The following is a 10,079-nucleotide window of genomic DNA, read 5'->3' as shown; positions in this document are numbered from 1 at the left end:
TTATGTGTATTTAATGAAACACAAATCGGAGTCCTTTGGAAAGTTCAAGGAATTCAAGAATGAAGTACAAAACCAACTAGGTAAGAATATTAAAACTCTTCAATTAGATCGAGGTGGTGAATATTTAAGCCTAGAGTTTAATGACCATCTGAAAGAGTGTGGGATTCTATCCCAACTTACTCCTCCTAGAACGCACAAATGTAACGGTGTATCTGAGAGAAGAAATTGAACCTTGTTAGACATGGTCTGATCCATGATGAGTCACGCCCATCTTCCAAACTCCTTTTGGGGACATGCACAACAGCTTACACATTTAACTGTTTTCTATCCAAAAAGGTTGAGAAGACACCATATGAGATATGGAGTGGTAAGAAACCACATATGTATTACATGAAGATTTGGGGTTGCGAAGTTTATGTGAAACGACAAATTTCAACTAAGCTTGAGCCCAAACCTAACAAATGCTTATTCGCAGGGTATCCTAAAGAAACAATAGGGTAATTACTTCTCCAATCCTTCTGAGGGAAAAGTGTTTGTCACTCGAACAAGAGTCTTCCTAGAAATGGATATTATTTCCAAAGGAATCAGTGGGAGGAAAGTAGAGCTTGAAGAAATTCAAGAATCACAAAGAATTGATACATCTATGGAGGAATTAGAGCAGGAAACACAAGTAGTTGCGGAAGAGCAACCTGCTCAAGTAGAACAAGACCAGTGTAGGTCAAGCAGGATATGTCACCTACCTGAGAGATATGGATATCTCATAATTGACCAAGGTGGTGAATTACTCATGGATCAATATGAGCTTGTGGCCTACCAAGAGGCCATAACTGGTCCTGAGTCTGAGAAGTGGCTAGAATCCATGAAATCTGAAATGGATTCCATGTACACAAACCAGGTTTGGGCCTTGGTAGAGCCTCCTGTAGGAGTTAACCCTATAGGATGCGAGTGGGTATTCAAAAAGAATACTGGCATGGATGGTAAGGTACATACTTATAAGGCAAGACTGGTTGTAAAAGGATATAAACAAATTCATGGGGTTGACTATGATGAAACACTTTCACCAGTTGTAATGCTTAAATCTGTTCGGATTTTACTTGATATCGCTGTATATCATGATTATGAAATATGGAAAATGGATATCAAAATTGCTTTCCTTAACGGGAATCTTCTTGAGGATGTGTACATGACATAGCCTAAAAGATTTGACATACCATAAGAAGCCCAAAAGATATGCAAGTTACAAAGATCATATGGATTGAAGCAAGCTTCCAAAAGCTGGAATCTTTGTTTTGATGAAATAGTAAAACAATATGGATTCATCAAGAATTAAGATGTGTCGTGTGTCTACAAGAAGGTTAGTGGGAGCATAAGTGTCTTCCTGGTATTCTATATAGATGACATATTACTCATTGAAAACGATGTCCCTACCCTGCAACAAGTAAAGACTTGGTTGGGGAAATGTTTTTCTATGAAGGACCTAGGTGAAGCAGCCTGTATATTAGGAATCAGGATCTATAGAGATAGATCACAAAAATTGCTTGGCCTAAGTCAGAGTACATACATAGACAAAGTGTTGAGACGCTTTAATATGCATGATTAAGAAAGGATTCATACCTATGCAACATGGCATGTGTCTATCAAAAACACAATCCCCTTCAACTAAGGAAGAAAGGGATCGCATGAATAAGATTTTATATCCATCTGCAATAGGATCTATCATGTATGCCATGTTATGGACTCGACCAGATGTCTCATATGCTTTAAATGCAATGAGTATGTACCAATTTGATCCCGGTGATGCTCATTGGGTAGTTGTCAAGAATATCCTTAAGTATTTGAGAAGGAATAAGGACTCATTCTTGATATATGGAGGTCAGAAAGAGCTTGTTGTAATTGGATACACCGATGTTAACTTCCAGACAGATAAGGATGACTTTAGATCGCAATCTGGTTATGTGTTATGCTTAAACGGTGGCATTGTAAGCTGGAAAAGTTCAAAGTAAGATACAGTTGTTGATTCTACAACTGAGGTCGAGTATATTGTTGCCTCAAGTGCAGCAAAGGAAGTTGTTTGGATCAAAAAGTTCATTAGTGAACTTGACATAGTTCCTAGGATTGTGGATCCCATTGATCTCTATTGTGATAACAATGGTGCTATCGCGCAAGCTAAGGAGCCTAGATCTCAACAACGATCCAAACACATACTTAGGCGTTATCACCTCATTCAAAAGATAATAGATAGAGGAGATGTAAAAATATGCAGAGTACCTACACTTGGCAATATTGTTGACCCACTGGCAAAGCCTCTTACGCAACAGAAGCATGATGGCCATACTAGATCTATGTGTATTAGGGGTATGCTTGATTGGCTCTAGTGCTAGTGGGAGATTGTTGGTGTAAGCCCTAGAGGCCAATACTTTTGGTACTTATATCGAATTATTTATTAATAATAAAAGGCTTTTTATTTATTATGTTTGTTTAATAAAGTCCCTAGAATATCTAGTCTGTTTAATGTATCAAGTGTGACTTAATCATGAGATCCCATTAAACATAAGGACATTATTCTTAAAGTATCCGTAGTCGAGCTTTGTTGTGAAGTGGGATAACATTAAAGCATTAAGACTATTATGTATATAGACTGATGACCACATCTCATGGATCATGGATAAGAAGTTATCAAGTCTTAAAACATAGGTATGAATATTATGAGTAATATTTATACTGGATTGACCCGCTATGAGAATACTACATAGAATGTTATGCAAAGTGTCATAAGTTATTCTCATGGTGATGGCGGTGTATATCATACTTTGCTGAAACCACTATGGACCCTAGATGTAGCGTCGAGTGATTTTTTGCTGATCAAACGTTGTTCGTAACTGGATGACCATAAAGACAGTTGATGGGTACTCCATGAAGCATGGTGAGGGACATGAGTGACCTAGATGGAATTTGCCCATCCTGCGTAACAGGAAAAATGTCTAAGGGCCCAATATTGAACTGGACAAGGATGACATTGTCTATGCCTAGTGTTCAATATAGACATAAGGGTAAAAAGGGTAATTGTACACATAAGTATTATCACAAGAAATGGATTTGTCATATCACTCCTTAGATATGCATCAAAGGTTTCAATCGCCACAAGAGGTAACGGTTTTTATCACTAATCATGCACATTCGTAAGGATCACTAAAGGAAAACTTTTAATTTTCGTTGCGTCTTGGATCGCAATTTTCCTTCAAAACGAAGGTTAGTAGTACCTTTCAGATACCTAAAGATTCTCTTAACAGCATTTAAGTGAGTCTCCCTAGGATTTGATTGGAAGCGAGCACATAAGTAGACACTGAATAAAATATTAGGTCTAAAAGCAGTTAGATAAAGAAGAGATCCTATCATACCTCTGAATAGCTTCTAATTTACCTTACTGCTTACTTTTTCTTTCTCCAGAATGCATGTAGGATGCATTTGAGTCTTTGATGGCTTACATTCAAACAAGTTAAACTTCTTCAGAAGTTCCCTAGTATACTTACTCTGATGAATGTACGTTCCTTCTTAACGTTGATCAATCTAAATTCCCAGAAAGAACTTGAGTTCCCCCATCAGACTCATTTCAAATTATGCATGCATTAACTTAGCAAAATCCTTGTACAACGAAGCATTAACAAAACAAAAAAAGTATCATCAACATAAATTTGCAACCAGAATATCATTCTTAAAGGTTTTGCAAAAGAGAGTTGTATCCACTTTGCCTCTGGTAAAATCATTTTCCAAAAGGAAGTTACTTAGTCTATCATACCAAGCTCTAGGAGCTTGTTTCAGACCATATAATGAAGTTTTTAGTATGAAAACAAAATCAGGGTTTTGAGAACGTTCAAAACCAGGGGGTTGGTGCACATACACTTCTTCATAAATGTATCCATTTAAGAATGCACTCTTAACATCCATCTGATAAAGAATGATGTTATGATTGAATGCAAACGAAATTAAAAGCCGAATAGACTCTAACCTGGAAACTGGAGCAAAGGTTTATGTATAGTCTATACCTTCTTATTGTCTATAACCTTGTGATATCGGTCGAGCCTTATTTCTGACAACTTCGCCCTTCTCATTGAGCTTGTTTCTAAAAATCCATCTGGTTCCAATGAAATGGAAACCCTTTGGTTTCGGAACAAGATCCCAGATGTCATTCTTGGTGAATTAATTCAGTTCTTCTTTCATAGCCAGGATCCATTCATTATTCAGAAGAGCTTCATCAATATATGTGGGCTCTATCAGAGATACCAAACCCATAAGAGTTTCTTCAGGAGGTTTGAATGAAGATCAAGTTCTGACTAGTGCGTCATTATCTCCTATAATCAATTCTTCAGAATGAGAAGCTCTTGGTCTGCTCTTCTTCTGATGAGTTGGACCAACAATGGCTTATGGTTGAGTCGCTTCTGAGTCTTTTGCTTCAGCGTCCTTTGCTTTACCTTCTGAGTCTTTATCTTCAAATTCTGAGAAGTTAATCTTCATATCTGCAAATTTCTCAACTAGCTTTGACTTTTTAAGGTCAAACTTATGATTGAATCTAACATGAATTGATTCTTCGACAATTCGTGTCTCATTACTAAAGACTTTGTAGTCTTTTGAGCGTTCAGAATATCCTAACAATAAGCACTTATGTTCCTTAGAACCAAACTTGCCAAGATTCTCTTTAGTGTTTAACATAAAACACTCATAGTCAAAAGGATGGAAGTAAGAAATGTTGGGCTTTCTGTTCTTCCACAATTCATAGGGAGTCTTACCCATAATAAGTCTAATAGAAATATTGTTTTGAATATAACAAGTTATCTTAACTACTTCTGCCCATAAGTGCTTAGCCATATCAGTTTCTTGGATCATGGTGTGGGTCATTACTTGCAAAGTCTTATTCTTCCTTTCTACAACCCCATTTTGTTGTGGAGTTCTAGGACATGAGAAATCATGGGAAATTCCACTTGTATCAAAAAGATTTTCAAAATGTTTATTTTTTAAACTCACCACCATGATCACTTCTGACTCTGACTATTTTGCAATTCATTTTTGTTTGCACTTGTGAGCAGAAAGTAGAGAACACTGAATGTGACTCATCCTTGTGTTTCAAGAACTTTACCCATGTCCAACGACTATATTCATCAACGATGACCAATCCATACTTCTTACCACTGATATAGGCAGTTTTCACTGGCCTAAAAAAATCAATGTGCATAAGTTCTAACGGTCTAGAGGTAGAAATGACAGTTTTCGCTTTGAAAGATGTTTTAGAAAACTTGCTTTTCTGACATGCTTCACAAATAGCATCTGAAGCGAACTTCGGGTTGGATAAGCCTCTGACTAATCCAAGCTTTTTTATCTGAGAAATCCTTCTCATGCTAACATGGCTCAAACGTCTATGTCATATCCATTATTTATCATTAACAGACATTAAGCATTTTACATTTTGATCCTCAAGATCAGAAAGACTGATTTTGTAAATGTTGTTCTTTCTCTTTCTATTAAAAATGACTGTACCACCTTTCTGACTAACAACCTTACATGAATTTTTATTTAAAACGATATTATAACCATTGTCACTAAGTTTACTAATAGACAATAAGTTATGCATCAAACCATCAATCAAAATAACATTAGTAATAGAAGGAAGTCTATCGTTACCAACAGTTTTGGAGCCAATGATCTTCCCTTTCTGGTTTCCTCCGAAACCAACGAAGCCTTTAGGCTTAAGTTCCAAATCTTGGAACATAGACCTTATACCTGTCATATGTCGCGAGCATCCACTGTCCATGTACCATGAATGGTGTTTCAACTGAGTTGCTAAGGATGTCTGCAACATAAATTATTTTATCCTTAGATACCCACTTTATGGGTCCTCTCTTGTTAGTTTTCCCATAGTTTATTATAACTCTAGGTCTTTATGCAACAAGATAATCAAGTAAAATTTGAGCATGAAACTTAGGTTTCAGAATTGGGTTCTTATCCTTTGTAAGTTTCTGTGTCTGTGCAAAAACATCAAGCTCAGTACAAGCAGGCACGAAATGCTCATAGAGAGTTTCAGTTTTATCTTATAACTTTTGTCAGGTTTTACAGTTTACGTACAACCTAAACCTTTCTTGCCATTTCTGCTAACCCCATATATCAAAGAAGCCATTTTTTCTATCTATGTTTTTAGCCATAAAGTATTGGAATGCTTTGTCATATCTAATGACGCAATCAGTACTAAAAGCTTCTGAGACTATTTCTTTCTCTAGCTTTGAAATTTTACTTTTCAAAACAGAGTTGTTACTTTCTAAACAAAATAACTTTTCATTTAGGGAAGAAATATCTTTCTCAAGCTCACTATGAGTTTCAGAAACAACTATTTGGACTTGTTTAAGGTCCTTGTACCTACTCTGAAGATTCTGGTACTTTTGTAGTATTTCAGAGAGACACGACTATAAATCGGAACGAGATAGTTCAGAAAATACCTTTTCGGAATCGGAGTCTAATTCTGATTCTGACAACATCTTGTCCTCTGGTTCTTCGGAACCTTCTGGATCAGTTGTAGTATCCATCAATACAACATTGGCTTGTTCCTCGTCAGAATCTTCTTCTTATTATTCTGAGTCGTCCCATGTAGCCATTAGCCCTTTCTTGCCTTTAGAGAACTTGTTCTTAGGCCTTCTATTCTTTTTCAGCTTAGGACACTCATTCTTGTAGTGGTGTGACTCCTTGCACTCAAAACAGATAACCTCTTTACCAGAACCTTGCTTCTTCTGTCCATACGAATACTCAGAACGACCAGCAGTCCTTCTAGTTCTTGTGAACTTCTCTTGCCCATTCTGCCTGTGTCTCAAGAGTCTGCTGACCTTCTTGGAGATCAAAGACAGCTCATCATCATCTTCTGAATATTCATCAGAAGCTTCTGATTCTTCCTTAACTTGATAAGCCATTGTCTTCTCAGGCTTAAACTTTAAAGCAACAGATTCACCTCGCTTCTGAGGTTCATCTTCTTCGAGTTCTATCTCATGGCTTCTTAAAGAACTAACAAGTTCTTAAAAACTAATGTTGTTCAAGTCTTTTTCCAACTTCAAGGCAGTTACCATAGGTCTCCATTTTTTGGGGAGACTTCTGGTGATTTTCTTAACATGATCAGCTGTAGAGTATCCTTTGCCCAAAACTTTCAGTCCTGCAACAAGCATTTGAAATCTTGAGAACATAGTCTCAACGGTTTCATCATCTTCCATTATGAATGTCTCGTACTTTTGGATTAAGGCCAAAGCCTTTATCTCCTTTACTTGAGCATTCCCCACATGAGTCATCCTCAGAGAGTCAAAAATGGACTTGGCAGAATCTTTGTTTGTTATCTTCTCATACTCAGTATAAGAGATAGCATTTAGCAATATAGTTCTAGCCTTATAATGATTTTTGAAATCCTTTTTTTGTTGATCTGTCATATCACTTCTTGCTATATTGTTTCCTTCAGTATTAACTGGGTAAACGCAACCATCGACTACAAGATCCTAGAGATCAACGTCATAACCAAGAAAGAAACTTCATATTCTATCTTTCTAGTAATCAAACTTCTCACCATCAAATACTGGTGGTTTAGCACTATAGTGGTCTCTCTCGTTGTTGTTAATAACGTTAGCATTGTTAGCGGCAGCCATTGTTTCTCACACATAAACTAGAACGATACTGAACACGGTGAAGTGTTGATAAAAACTTTATCACAATCAGAATCGGGGCTCTGATGTCAATTAAAGGTGTGAAAAATACAAGAAATGGGAGTTTGAACTGGGTTTTAAAAACAAAAGTTTTTTACCAACTCAAGAACACCACACAAATACTAAGAACAAAAGAGATAAAAACACAAGTATTTTTATCCTGGTTCGCTTGAAACTCAAAGTTATTTCAGTCCACCCGTCAAGGTGATTTTGCCTTATACACAAGCACTTAGTCCACTATAATCAACTGATTACAATAATCACAAAGAATAACCTTCTTTGTCTTCTCAAGGATCCGACTATACCTTAGTCTCCTTAAGGAATAACAAACAACAAGTTTGAATCAAAGGTTTTGTGTTTACAGGATGCTTCTACACAAGCAGATTTTTACACAAATGAAAAACAAACACTTAAAGAAAAGTATGAACAAAGTCTAGATCTTTTTCACATAGAAAACAATCTTATAAAATTGTCACAGTAGTATTTCTTCAAGTCTTCAAGTCCTCTTTATATAGCATGGAAAAGAGACAGTTGAAGAGAAAAATGGGGATACCAAATAGAGTGGTTTTCCACTGTTGGATTGGTGAAAGGAGTGATACATAGTACATTCTTTCACCCATAATTTCAGTGACATATGTGATATATAGTACTTTCCTTTGCCCACGATATCAGGTAGTGGAAATAATATTTGATTTGTACCATGTACTATTTGATCACGTATCCATTTTGATCTTATCTTCAAATTCATTGGCTTCTGATGAAAGTTGATGAAACATGAAAAGAAGAAACACATAGTTGGTTTCATGTCCAGAAGCAGAAACGGAAAGAACATTGCAACAGCAACATAACGTCTTTCTAGAAACTTCTTAGGAGTGAATCAGCATATAAGCAGAAAGATCATTGCAGCACCAACTTGACGTCTTTCAGAACTTCTCATGATTAGCGTAGACGCGGAATTTAGAACACAATGTTCAAAAACTGATGACGTTGCACGCCATATACTCAGAATCAGAATTGGTTGTTAAAACTACACAATAACAAACCATTAGGATATCAAAATTATTCTCACACAAATACAACATTGTTATCATCAAAACTCAAGGTATAGATGCATAACCAAATATTATTCTAACAAGAGTGATTTATCTGAACCAAAGAGTGTGGCGTTTAACCAATAGATGGTGATTAGCCAATACCGAGTTTTAGGGTTTTGCCTAGATTCGGGGATCAAGACCTACAAAGGGGTGTTCGCCTAAGCACTGGATCTGACAAGGCAAATATGCAAGAGATGGTTTGCCTAATCACTGGGTCGGACAAAGCAAGCATGATAGAGATGGAGGTTTGTCTAAGCACTGGATCTGACAAGGCAATATGCATGAATAAGATTTGTCTAAGCACTGGGTCTAACAAGGAAAACATGCATGAGAATGAGGGAATTGTCTAAGCACTGGGTCCGACAAGGCAAACATGCAAGAGAAAGGTTTTAACCATAAAAAGGTGATTAACCCAACGAGAGGAGGGGTATGGTTTAGAGACGGGTATTTTAACCATGAGAAGATGGTTAACCCATATAGGAGATGATTAACCAAGAGTGGTGATTAAGCTCAAGAGTGTATAGGTATCAAACGAATATTGTGTACGGTCCAAGGAGAAGATATTGTGGATGTTTAATTGATAGAGTGTTGTCTGTAGGGGAGAAAGTTTAAAAGTTATTTGATTTAAATTGCACTAAAGTCTATGAATGAAGGTGAATACTCCAAATAATTGGGTCAAGCATCTCGTATCCAAAGATATTCAGAATAAGGATATGAATACTCCCTCTTATTCCTTCTCCATTGCTTAAGGCTCGTGGCACACAATTCACATCATAACTAACAAGTGCTTGAAAGAGAAGAGTCTTTTTGTTTGTTTGGAAAAGGATGAGGCAATGTGCTTGAATGGATGAATCTCAACATGATCGTGATCTTGATATCCTTCTGTCTTCAGAGTCTTGAATGTGGAGTCTTGACTTGAATGTGACTTGATAGATCAGATGCGATGCAAGTATAAAGGTCTCAATTCAATCAAGTGATCAAAAGACTTATGATCACTCTATTGAATGTGGATCCTAGAGGGAATCATGTAATTGTTCAAGACAAATCATGACAGGTCTAAATAAAAAGAGGTAATTAATTGATCACTAATGAAATTGAAGCTTTATCGATGATTATCAATAATTTCACTACTCAAATGTCTTGTTCTAATACGTTTTATTACATGCAGCTTTGGTAGTGAACTTGAGGAGCAGATGAGTTAAAGGTCTTGAAGTGATTATTGATTGTTTCGTAAGCCATTGTCTCTTTCTCTCTCACATCCCCC

The sequence above is a fragment of the Lathyrus oleraceus genome, chromosome 6, assembly GCF_024323335.1.
Source record: "Lathyrus oleraceus cultivar Zhongwan6 chromosome 6, CAAS_Psat_ZW6_1.0, whole genome shotgun sequence".
Lineage (NCBI taxonomy): Eukaryota > Viridiplantae > Streptophyta > Magnoliopsida > Fabales > Fabaceae > Lathyrus > Lathyrus oleraceus.
Note: the sequence above shows the minus strand (reverse complement) of the source record.